Below are 12,957 nucleotides of genomic sequence, written 5' to 3'. Positions count from 1 at the left end.
TGGATTGCCCCATTGCATTCACTTCAAGGACCCTGGCTAAAATGAAAATGTTGGCCCACAGTTATATCTGGTGGCCCGGTATCGATGGGGACATCGAGAGGGTTGTGCAAAGCTGCCCGGCATGTCAGGAACTGCAGAAACCCTCGCCGACAGCCTCAATTCACCTTGGGGAATGGCAGGGACGACAATGGGTTCGCCAACATGCAGATTTTGCAGGACCATTCATGGGGGTCATGTTCCTTGGGATCACGCACACCCACTCGAAGTAACTGGAGGCATCCCGGATGACACCCCGGGCCATGATTGAAAAGCTCCAGGGAGCTTTTAGCCCCAATGGGATCCTGGGGGTCCCAGTGGCGGATACTGGGAGGCCGTTCACTGGCGAGGAATGTGCCTGTGTTTATGCAGTGGAATAGTATTCAGCATATTCAAACTGCCCCTATGGGCAAACCTCCTTTTTAGTTATCATATGACGTGACGATGGGAATCGCCCCCGCAAAGCTATTCATGAGCCGAAGGCTCAGGACTTGGCTGAGTCTGACCTTTCCGAGTCATGGCAACAAATTAATGAGGCAACAGGAGAGGGAGAGGAGGCACCACGACCTGAGGGTGCTGGAGCAGATGTTTCACGTCAGGTATGTTGTCTATGCTTGCAATCTTTGTGATGGAGCATTGTGGTTCCTGGGTGTGATACTAGAACATATGGGCCCAGTTTCATATAAAGTCCAGGTTCAGAGAAGAATTGCAGAGAAAACACTTGGACCACTTGACAAAGAAGTGAGCCGCCCCTTCAGGACACCAGACCGCGGTGATGGCGCTTTTGCCACTCAGGGAGCCTCTCCTCAGTCTGGCGGCCCAGGCCGTCCGGATTACCATGCCCGGTCCAACAAGAGGAAGATTATTCTGGATCCAAGATGGACGCAGAGAAGTTCATGCCGGCAGTAACTTTCCGGCAGTGTCCGCCCTGGCAGTAACTCTTTGGTGGTCAGCCAAGAAATGGCGATTGGCTAATTGATGCACTCCACCTGACCCAGAGCCACGACAGGTGGAAACGCAGCCACGGGCAATGCAGCACAGAAGGCCTCCAACGTTGGCAGCTGAAGGGGAACGTAAGGATGTTAAAACCTCCAGGAGGACCACAGAGAAACCATCATTGATCTCCATGTGGGACATGTGGAGCACAAGTTTCCCAGGTAGAGGGCGGAGGTCAAGCAGCTGGGGCTGGTTATGAGCTAAAATAAAAGCAGGCCCAAAGCAGAGCCCGGTGTTGTTAGTCCTCCCAACTAGGATTGTCCTGGGAACGATACTCTGTACTTCACAGACCTTTGTATATAGTTTAAATAAATTTATGTTTGTTTACTGCCAGCCTCCACTGAGTCATTAAAGTTTACTGAGGGCAATTTATCAGCTGAAGGCCTTTCCCATCCCGATTTTCCCAATGGTTTCATTCCAGCCATCAGAGCCATGGACTACCCCGACACTAAAGACACCCAGAAAAATTAATTTTCTTCTACCGTTCAGATGGTATTGAGGACTTAATCAAGGTCAGAATAGAAAACCTTTCATTTCCAGCTTCATCAGAGTCAAGAGTCAGGGCTTAAGTGCTGATGACGGTGTCATATTGGTTATAGCTAAGCTGTGGTTGAAGTGACAGAAGTCCTTTATTTATACCATTTGGGAATTTTGGCAGAGCATCCAAGATCCTATTCCAGATGGTAAAACCAACTCTATGGACATGAGGGTCACTGTCAGTCTTTCCTTTCAGCTGGAAGGTCTATCCCCTTGCTTGTTCCTTGAGCTGCCTCTTCTCAGGTGGGTGGGTTTCACTAAGGGTGATGATGCCAATTTGGAATCTTGAAAGCTGATGCAAATCAATCACAGTTCTTATTTTCTCATGGTCAGTTTTGAGATTATTAATGAGTGTTCAAACATTCCAAGTTGCAAAATTTAATGTTTTCATTCTTTGGCCACAAAGATGGTGACCCTGCAAAGTGTAGAGAAAGTGGGACAGCTTATTTTTAGGGCACCTTTCTAGCCTCTCGCCATTTGGGTGAGCAGAGGGTATCCTTACGAGGACTTCCCAGTCACTGTTGCTGCTGTCCAAAGACACCTCTGTCCCAACACAGATGTCCAATGACCTTTCAGGCATCTGTCTCTTGTGTGCAGATTCCTTACTCAGGACAGCCAAGTTCACAATTCTCCATCACCACAGGGCTTGGCAAATGAATGCTGGCAGAAGATTGCGAGTGGCTTTGTTTAACGTGGGAACCTTGGGGAGCGTCATTGTCCACATGATCTTGACAGATTGGTGATGGATTTGGCGATGTGTCAAACCACAGTGACTGGGACTATCCTGCCGCTGCAGCCTTCTTCAACCTTGGTAGCTAGTGAGATGAACATATGGACATACAAATTAGTAACAGGAGGAGGCCATTCAGCCCATTGAGCTTACTGCATCATTCAATAAGATCATGGCAGATTTGGTTGTAACCTCAGCCCACATTCCTGCCTATTCCAGATAACCTTTCACTGCCACCATCCCCCCCCCCCCCCCTCCCCCCCCTCCTTGTTAATAAAGACACACCTGTTCTGGAATTGATTACTTTTTGCATTGGACCTTGTCTGGCGTCTCCCCTGACTTTGCTGACATGGCAGGTCCTATCGGGTTTAACTGTTCAGATCAAACTCCTTTGTGAACTGTTAATCTGGTCATGCATTGCATACATGACTAATTCAATTCCCCCCCATCAATTAATCTTCATTGCATGTAAAACACATATAAACACATTACACCTTCCTAAATAGAACTTTATTATGCCAACCAGCTTGAAGTGAACAAATTGCAGCCATTGCATAGCTCATGTAAACACTCGAACCAGCAAATACTGTAGTGCAGCATATCCATGTGTTACACTCACTGAGCTGTACCGCTTACTACTGTTAACCAATCTGAAGTAAGTCTACATTCAGTTCAAATACCTCCACTTTGAAGTTAAATTGAAAATCTTTATTGAATGAAATACTAAAATTGCTCCACCTTTGATTTATCCTCAGAAACATGTTCTAGTGCCAGCAAGCTGACAACGAGCAATTAGTAACTGTTAGCTTGACTCTGTTGTTTTATAAAGCTGTGTTGTTTGTTTTTAATCTGCCAAGTCAGTTTATTGGTTTATGTTTAACCTGAGTCTGTTTTGGTCTGCTTCAGATTGGATTCCCACTTCTCAAAAGTCTGTCACCACCCTAAACTTGTTTCCTAGTTTGGTCATTTTGTGGGTAATCAGTCCTTATGAAAAATTAATGACACAGCAAAGACAAATGATTTGAAACAGCTGTTGTAGTTACTGGCTATAGGTTGGAGCATTAATAAGTTTACTGTCATTGCAACTGTTGTTGCTGCGTCTCTGCAAAGTTTCTGCCAGTCTGATCGACTGTCAGCAGCTGTCATTCATTCCCATCCTTAAATCTATCAACATTTGTTTATGGTGTCTATCAAGACAGCGATTGTATTTTGTCCCAGCAACTGTCGATGTAATCTTGTAAAGTTGAAATGATTTATTGTGAATTTTTAAAAATCATTTCTTCATTCAGTACTTTTGTATAGCATATCAGTCAGCCCCTCGTCTGAATTCTACCAACTCCGTTAGGATGGGCTGAGAGGCAGGGCAGGCTGTCAAAATGCCACAGGAAACTGTTGGTGGTGTGCCCATTGTCTTCCTGTAGTCATGCCATATCGCCCACAGCGGTAAGGTTGGCAGACGGCTCACCCACCTGGAGCTCAATTGAGCCACCTATGTAGCTAATTAAGGACCTCAACCCACCTCTCCTGGCATTTAACTAGCTCAATGTAGCAAATCATCTGCGTGGGTGGCATAGTGGCACAGTGGTTAGCACTGTTGCCTCACATCTCCAGGGACACTGGTTCAATTCCGACCTCAGGTGGCAGTCTGTGTGGAATTTGCACTTTCTCCCCATGTTTGCGTGGGTTTTCTCCGGGGCTCCGGTTTCCTCCACAATCCAAAGATGTGCAGGTTAGATGGATTGGCCATGCTGAATTACCCCTTTGTGTCTAAAAGGTTAGGAAGTCTACTGGGTTACAGGGATAGAATGGAGACGTGGGCTTAAGTAGGGTGCTCTTTCTAAGGGCCAGTGTAGACTCGATGGGCCAGATGGCCTCCTTCCGCACAATAATTCTATGATACAACTCTAACTAGACTCTAATTGTTCCAACTGACCATAGGAATCTGCCACTAGATTTTTCTTTTTAATGTAATGAATGTTTCAATGTATTATATTGACAAATATGTACACAAATATCAAATTATGTTGCATTATGTACTGAATACAGTTAATATATGCATGTTCCCCTGAGCTACTGCCATACTACTAGTAGCCAGGCCTGCTCCAGAGAATTTATGGATATCCAAGGTTAGTCTCTTTAAAGTGTTGAATACTTTAAAGGAATGAACTCTACACCAACCAATTGGGTCAGATAAGATTAAATTGGGAAATAGTAGTGAAGGCTCACACCACAAGGCGAGAGTTCAATCCTGCAGATTTTCAACCCATCAATTCTCACCTTCTTCAGAACCAATTCAAATATTTCCAGAATAATTCTCATTGGTCACCATTTTGTACGTATAACTGCTACTGAACTGACCAAACAACTGTAAATGTACGATGCACGTATTAAAATAATCTGTATGAACTGCCATCTAATTTATTTTTAGAACATTCTTTTGTTTGATTTTTTTTCCACTTCTTTCTCTTTTCTCCTTTTACTCTCCTCCTGACATTGCTGATTCCTGCTGGACTATGATTCGATGTGGACCAAGCATTCTGAAGCTTTGGCAGACCATTCCACTGTGAGGAAGGGATTGGGGGCAGTGGCAGGGGTGATACTGCAGCCAAGTCCAATTGTATTTTCAGCCAAGATCCACATAGCCCCACGTTTTGGCTGAGGTGTGTGAATAGTGACCAGAAGCTCTGGTTGATCTGTCCACCCAACACCCACCCCCTCCCACACAGCTGCACCAGTCCTCAGGGCACTATACTGAATTGGATCACCCCCTTCTTCCATTCTATGAATTCAGTACTGACTGGAAAGTAAACTTGAGAGTTCTTTCCACTCTGATACCCATTGTCATTCCCATTACAACAAATGGAAGCGTTCCTTGGACACTTTTCGAGAAGTATTAACAAACATTTAAATGCTCTTTGGACCCAAAGACCGTTTCTTTACTAACATTTTGCAACATAATTACAAGACCTTGTGCACTTTATATGAGGTATTTGATTATTAATGACATCAATTCCGAGCACCATTAACGTGGTTCAAAACATACCTCACAGTAGGAAGCCAGTTTACAAACGCTTTCCTTTTAAAGAGAGAGTGGGGAGAGAATGTTGAACTGATAAACTACATTTAACAACTTGCCTCGAAAGCAGTTTTATGTTTTTGTTGCAAGTTTTTGGAAACGGGATATGCAACTAAAATGTATAGAGCTACATTCTCCGCTCCTTTCCTTTGCACAGGACCGGTTTCTAACAGGGTGGAATTCAGGCAGAACATAAATGCAGCAACAAACTTTCAGTTCCACATGAATGTACCACGTTGCTTTTGAATGTTTGGTCCTTGGCCTCTCGTTTAGTTCTTAAGTTTACAGCTTGCATGAGTAAAAGTAAAGCAGATCCTAGCCATTCAAATTCCTGGAAACCTAAAAGGATGTTGACTTGGTTGGAACTTGAGTCAATAATGGAATGTTGCAATTTGTCTCTGATTAGGAAAAGGGGAAATCAGCCAGGATCCCTGTTCCAGATTATGATTCAGTGACTCCTGCTGAAAGGTTAAATACATTGGGATGATACCAGGCCTCAAAAGATTAAATTCTGAAGACAATTTGCTTGTATTCCATGAGTGATCTAATTAAGGTGTTGAAAATTTGGTAGGGTAGATGGGCGAACAATTTCCTCTGGTGAGAGAGTCCAGAACAAGCAGCAGTAACCTTAAAGTTAGAGCTAGGTCATTCAGGAGTGATGTCAGGAAACATTCTTCACAAAAAGAGTAGCAGAAATCTGAACTTTCTTCCTTATAAAGCTGTTGAGGCTGGGACTGAATTGAAGATTTCAAAACTGAGATTGATAAATTTTTATTCGGCAAGAGCATTAAGAAATATGGATCTAGGGTGTGTAGTTGAAGTTACGATACAAATCAGCCATGATCTACCTGAATGTTAGATGAGATCAATGGGTTGAATAGCCTCCAAATACTCCTATGTGCAGAATTTTACACAAATGTATCGGCGTGCCAGGCTCTGACTGAAAACCAGCATGTATCCCTCCAGTTACACAGTCAGGTTTTCAGACCAGAATTTCCAGCACAGAAAATCTGGGGGCGTGGTTTACTCTGGCAGGGTGAGGCAAGGTCGGGTCCACAGAGATCGGGCCGCCACGTTTAAAGGGCACCCCCATCAGCACTGGGATTAAACCCCCCCCCCCCCTCACAGACACGGAAGACCCCCACTCCCCACAAGCATCAGGACGAACCCCCACCACACAAGTAACAATGGCTCCCTTTTCCACACACCCCCACCCCCACCAGCACCAGCCACAACAGTATTGTGGGCACTCTCCCCCCCCCCCCACCGCGCCTCCCACCATCCCCCCCCTTCATAGGCAAGTCCATCCATTCCCCTTCACGGGCATCAGCCTTTCCACCTCCCCCCCGCCACACATAAGGAGAATTCTCCCAATGAAGAAGCTGAGAGCCCCCCCCCCCCCCCCCTCCCACGACACTGGTACATGGCACTGGCCTCTGACACTGGTAGTTTGGCACTTCACACCTGTGTCAGAGGGCAGTGCCAACATGTGCCAAAGGGCAGAACTGGAGGGCAGTGTCCACATGTCCTTCTCCCCCCGGGGTTGTACTTACTTTGGTGCCCCTGGCACTTCAAAGGGGTATGAACGTTCAGTGAGCAGGGGATCATGTGGCAGGGAGGCCCGTTAATAATATTAAAATTCGTTAAAATGCATTTAGTGGGCGGGAACCTTGTTATGCCAACAGCGAGGGGTGGGAAACAATGGGAATCAAGATTTCACCGGTGAGGGGGAAGAGTGCGGTCAGGTCAAACAGGCGGAGGGTGTTCAGGTTGCACTGAAGAGAGTGGGGGGGTTGTGTCGGGCTGGGCCACAGAGAGAGGGGATGGTGGGGGTGGGTCAAGTCAAACCGGAGAGAGGTGAGAGGTGGGGGTTGAGTTGGAGGGAGTCAGTCCGGGAGGAGGTGGTTGGACCAGAGGGGGGGGGGCAGTCTGAGAGGGGGGTAGACTGGGATGGGGGTCGTGATGGACCAGTGGGGGTTGGGGGATTCGGGACCAGCCTGGTGGGGAGATTGTGGGGGAGGTTGTGTGTGTGTCTGGGGGGGGGGTTCAGGAAGGGGTTTGAGTTGTGTAGCTGTGTCCCCTATGGGGTCATCCCGTGCAAGGCTGGCTCTGTTTTTTTTTTAAATAGTTACTCTGGAGTTAGAAGCGATTTTTCCTCTAACTCTTTCACAGTATCTATCAGGGTAAAACTGGCAGAACCATCCACAGTTAGCAATTTAAATTGTTTCTGTTGGATGGTTCCCAGCCCAGGACAATTGTTCAAAGGAAGTTTGCATTCTGGGCAATTGTCGGCTAAACCCTCAAGTGGGAACTTCCTCGAGGGATTCCCCGCGCATCATGGGGATAACCCGGCAGCATCAGCGGAGAGAAACTGGGGTGCAGAGATAAAAGGAACGCCCCTTTTTACAGTAGCAGCTGCCGTAAACGGGAGGTTAATAGAATAATTAAAACGTTGCATGGTAGCACAGTGGTTAGCACTGTTGCATGACAGCGCCAGGGACCCGGGTTCAATTCCCGGCTTGGGTCACTGTCTGTGCGGAGTCTGCATGTTCTCCCCGTGTCTGCCTGGGTTTCCTCCGGGTGCTCAGGTTTCCTCCCACAGTCCAAAGATGTGCAGGTTAGGTGGATTGGTCATGATAAATTGCCTTGTAGTGTCCAACGGTTAGGTGGGGCTACTGGGTTACGGGGATAGGGGGAGGGTTTAGGTAGAGTGCTCTTTCAGGGGCCAATGTAGACTCGATGGGTCGAATGGCCTCCTTCTGCACTGTAAATTCTATGGGTGTTTCGGGTCAGGCCAGAGAGAGGTGGGGTGGGGGGGGGGGGGGGGGGGGGGAAGGTCGGGTCAGGTCGGACTGAAGAGGGAAGGGGTGGTTCGGGTGGGGCTGGTGGTAGGTTTCAGGTTGGACCAGACTGAGAGAGGTTCTTCTGGATTGGAGAGAGATGGTTGAGGGTTGAGTCGGCGGGGGGGGGGGGGGGGGGGGGGGGGGGGAGATTTGTCCAGGAGAGGGGGGAGTTCAGACCGGAATGGGGGAAGTCAATCCGGGGGGGCAGTCAGACAGGAGGGGGGTTGGATTAGTCCAGGATGGGAGAGGTGTAAGACCGGAGAAAGGGGTCAGTCCGGGCATCGAGGGAGTCAGATCGAGCCGCTCTGGGTAGGGGAGTTCAGATTAGATTTTACAGGGAAGTGGGTGGAATCAGGCAGGGGGAGTGCGGTGGTGATTGGGCCTTGGTGGGGGGGGTTGTGTTGGGAGTGGGGCGCAGCTGGGTCTGGAATTGGGGGGTGGTGGTTTGGTGGTCCCCTGGGGGTCATGTATGTGTGGGTTGTCCCGTGCAAGGCTTCGGCTGGGTGTTATATTTATTCTGGAATTGGAAGTGATTTTTTTTTTTCCTTCCCACTCGTTCAGAATAACTATCAGGGTAAAACTGGCAGTACCATCCAAAGTTAATGACTTAAATCGCTTCTGACAGATAGTTCCCAGCCCAGCGTAATTGTCCAGGGGAAGTTAGCGCTTCTAGGCAATTGCTGGGTAAACTCTTAGCTGGGAACGTCCTCGAGAGATTCCCCAGTGCATCAGTGAGGATCCCCCAAATGCAGCATTGGGGAACCAGGAAGTTACGGATCATTGAATTCTCAGAAATATTCATCCTCATGTATCTTTTGAGATTTTCTTGTATATTTTTGATTACATGGAGCTTGTCGGAGTCAATCGTCCACCTTCCTTGACTTGGCATCGTTGTGTTGGGTGCAAGGTAAGCATAGGAGTTGAGGGAGCTTGTTTAGCTTTGGTTTCTGAGGAATAGTTCAGTCTGGGTATAGGATGGATGGAAGGCCTTGTATTCTGTTAGTCCTGTTGATTTGAGGTATTCATGACCAGTCACTATATTTGAAAAGTACTTCAATGATGGCTGTAAAGTACTTTAGGATCTCCTGCGGTCATGAAAGGTGCTTTCTAAATGCAGAGGACAAATGATTCAATGGTGGGTTTTCTGAGGAGGTAGGAGATGATGGCCAATGTTTTTTTCAATATATCCTTGAAGCCCAGATAGAATGCAGTTAACCAGATGCACTGGAACCAATGAGGTGGGTTACCCTAAGTTATTTTTTATCTTCCCTCTTCCTCTCTTTACTTTATTATTAGTGTTTGCACTAGTTAATAATGAAAAGAGGTCATGACACCAAATGGCAGTCCCTCAATGCAATACAGCTCTAACTCCAATCACAAATAGAATAAAGTGTCAACCATGTGATTTCTGGCAATTTGGTGGCTTGCTCTAAACCCCATAACCCAATGTGGAATGTCTTCATCCGGTCAAAATGCCGTGCTAACCACTGCTGCTCCTGCCTGTGCATCCTCAAAATTGTGTATGGTCCAGCAGCTGTTTTGCTTAATATCTTGCCGTACCTTTCTAATCGAAGGGAGCTTCCTAATGATCTTATTTGGGTAAATAGTGTTATTGTTAATCTGTCACATTGTTTCAAAGATTAATTGTCTGTGCAAACATTAAGCCCACATGTAAGAAGTAAAAAAATAACTGTTGGCTCTCTTCTGCTCTCTTGTAGATCCCTGCATTTAGATGTTGAACAGCCTTCCTGCACATGCAGGAAGTTGGGAACTTTGACATTTTGTATAATTTCTGCTTCAACATGACATACATCAAGACATGTCGGACAGCGATGCAAAGGCAAAAGGAGGAATCTAACTGTGCCCTTAACTAAATAGTTTTATTCTGTTTATTCCAGTAGGCTTTTCCAGTAGGCATTTAAGAATTTATTGTTTGAATTTCTACTTTCTCTGTTAACGGTTAGGAATGTGGAATTTACCCCATTGCTGCAGCTCTACTGATCCACTGCCCAACTGAACCCAAAAATGCTATAAATTGATTTTCAAACAAAATATCTTTACCGCAGCCAATTATTGACCCGCCAATCCAACTGAAAATGTTTTCCAATCGATTGTTAATCTCAAGTAACAGTCATGACTGGACCATTTTGAAATATGCCTTTAAGCATAACATCACTAGAAGGGAAGTGTGTCATGTAATCCAATTTTAGTTTCATTTTTCCCTTTGAGCAGAGCACACACAGCTCTTCAGCTGATGGCTTTAAACATTCTACTTATGATATATGTTCTTATGTACCTAGTTTAAATAAATGTTTACCCAATGCCTTAAGAGCAATTGGTGTTTACTTCACTATAAAAACTTAGTATGGTGATCAGAAGTGGCAGCAAGATTAAGTACAGGTAGGACAAGGTGAGCCGCCTGAGATCATACTACAAGGCAGAAGACAGCCCTCAACATTCTAATCAGACCACAATGGAGTTTCAGCATCAGAGGGTGTTGCAATCACAGCATGGTGACGGTATAGAAAAGTTTTGGAGACACCAGTATAGTGTTCAAATAAAGGTCTGGTAAACAATTGGTTAGCGCATTGAGAGGACCTGCACTGGGTTAGCTCAGTGGGGAAAGACGAGTGATCAGGGTGTGGGCTGAATCAATAGTGAGCAAGGGAGAGTCAAACAAAAACAATGTAATATAAATTGGACCAGAGAAGGCTGCAATTATAACCAGCGGAGCTTTGGAAAAGCACCCAAAAGCAGCGACACTCATTCCAAGTACTGTCAGAAAAATAAGGTATATTGTCAAAACATCCACAAATTTCCCGATTTTGAATTGGGATGCAGCTGACCTACTATCAAAATTCAAAATGTTTAAGCAGCGTACAGAGCTATGGGCCAGAATTTTACATCCTCACCTTGGCAGGGGTGGGGCCCAAGAAATGCAGAGAGACATTCAAATGTCCATTGACTTTGGCAGAACCGGAAAAGCACACTGGCAAGAGGGACAGTAAAACCCAGCCAGTGGTTTCTTGATTCAGGTGTGTCTGAACCAGACAAGCAAGCCAAAGATGTTTACCTAGTAATTGGGAATGAAGGCCTACATGGGCTGAACATTAACGGAAGAAGGGTTAACAGAAGAAAAGCTAAAGAATCTGAAAATGATATGGACAACGTTGAAAGATTGGTTGAGAATCAGGTTCAATTTCCGTACTCATTGACAAGAGTCCATGCCATTTCAACAACAACCTACAAAATCCACAGACCACTTCATCAGCAGGTTCAGAGAAACTGTGATCTTTCAAATGCAGATTGCAGACAGAATTGCTCAGTTGGTGATCACAACCATTCCTATGGAAGCATTCCAGAAAAACCTGCTGGACAAGCTGAAACATTTAGCATCAAAGAGCTGATCAAGAATGGACCAAAGGACCTACTGGACGCAAGTATCCTAGAGAAAGGGAACTGTAGCGACATGTATGACCGACTGGTAGAAAGGGACGACACCGTACTGGACGCAACAAGAATGAAATGGGAGGACGTTATGGGGGTTTGATGGCTAGCTAAGGCCCAAAACCAAACTGTAAATAAATGCCTATAAACATGTGCCTCAGCCATATTGGGGCATGTAAAATATGTATGCCGGCTAAAGGGGGCGACCACAGTTGTTATTATGAAGATGCTTACCTGTAAATATACATGTTAATTTTTGCATGTTTTTTTTTCTCTCTAATAATTTGTAATTTGTTGGATATAAAATATGAAAACTCAATAAAAAACATTTCAAAAAAAAAAGAATGGACCAAAGTACGGAGTAACCCTCGCAGGTCGACAAAGCATGCAGGTCCTATGTACAACCTCAATCGTTGACACACTCACGACAACATCCAAACCCAGCAAGACAGCCGGGAGATGTGACCTCCTGCAGGCACCAAGGAAATGACCATCTTTCCAGCCATTTCTAAAGCATGTGTCAGAAAGGGCCATTAGCAGCGACGGTGCACTAGAGCAAAGGTTGACAGCAAAGCTACAAAGAGCTGTGCACTGATCCAAACAGACTGTACTCAACAGGAGCCTTCCAGCAATAAGAATGACCATCTGGTATCCTGCCAGGAACATATACATGAGGTTAATGACAAACCAGAAAACCACGATAATGTCCACGTCTACTCTATCCAGGCCTCGCAGTATCCTGTAAGTTTCAATAAGACCCCCCCTCATCCTTCTAAACTCCGACAAGTACAGACCAAGAGTCCTCAACCGTTCCTCATATGACAAGCTCTTCATTCCACGGATCATTCTTGTGAACCTCCTTTGGACCCTTTCCAAGGCCAGCACATCCTTCCTTCGGGTCTGTTAGTGTCTGTCACTATGTGTGTGTGTTGTGATGAAAAACAGGTGGAAGTTTTCCAAACTGAAGGTGAGTGCGACAGTAGCCGAAGCAGGATCCCTGCAAAAGCAGCCAGTTTTTGCAGGAATATCTAAAATCTCTCTCTCTGAATGTGGAAGTTAATCAACCAGCGAAAGGATCACAGATGGGAAAATAACTGAAATCTCTCTACCAAACCACAGAACAGCTGAATCAAAGAATCAACTATTTATCCACAGAATTCAACTACACTGAAATCAGACGACAGAAGGGAGATAGATCGCTTGGTTGCATGGTGTACCGAAAACAACGTCTCACTAAATGCTGGTAAGACCAAGGAACTGATCATTGACTTCAGAAAGGGTAGTACGACCCC

This window comes from Scyliorhinus canicula, chromosome 1, assembly GCF_902713615.1.
Source record: "Scyliorhinus canicula chromosome 1, sScyCan1.1, whole genome shotgun sequence".
Lineage (NCBI taxonomy): Eukaryota > Metazoa > Chordata > Chondrichthyes > Carcharhiniformes > Scyliorhinidae > Scyliorhinus > Scyliorhinus canicula.
The sequence above is the reverse complement of the archived record's forward strand: the minus strand, read 5'-3'. Positions refer to the sequence as shown.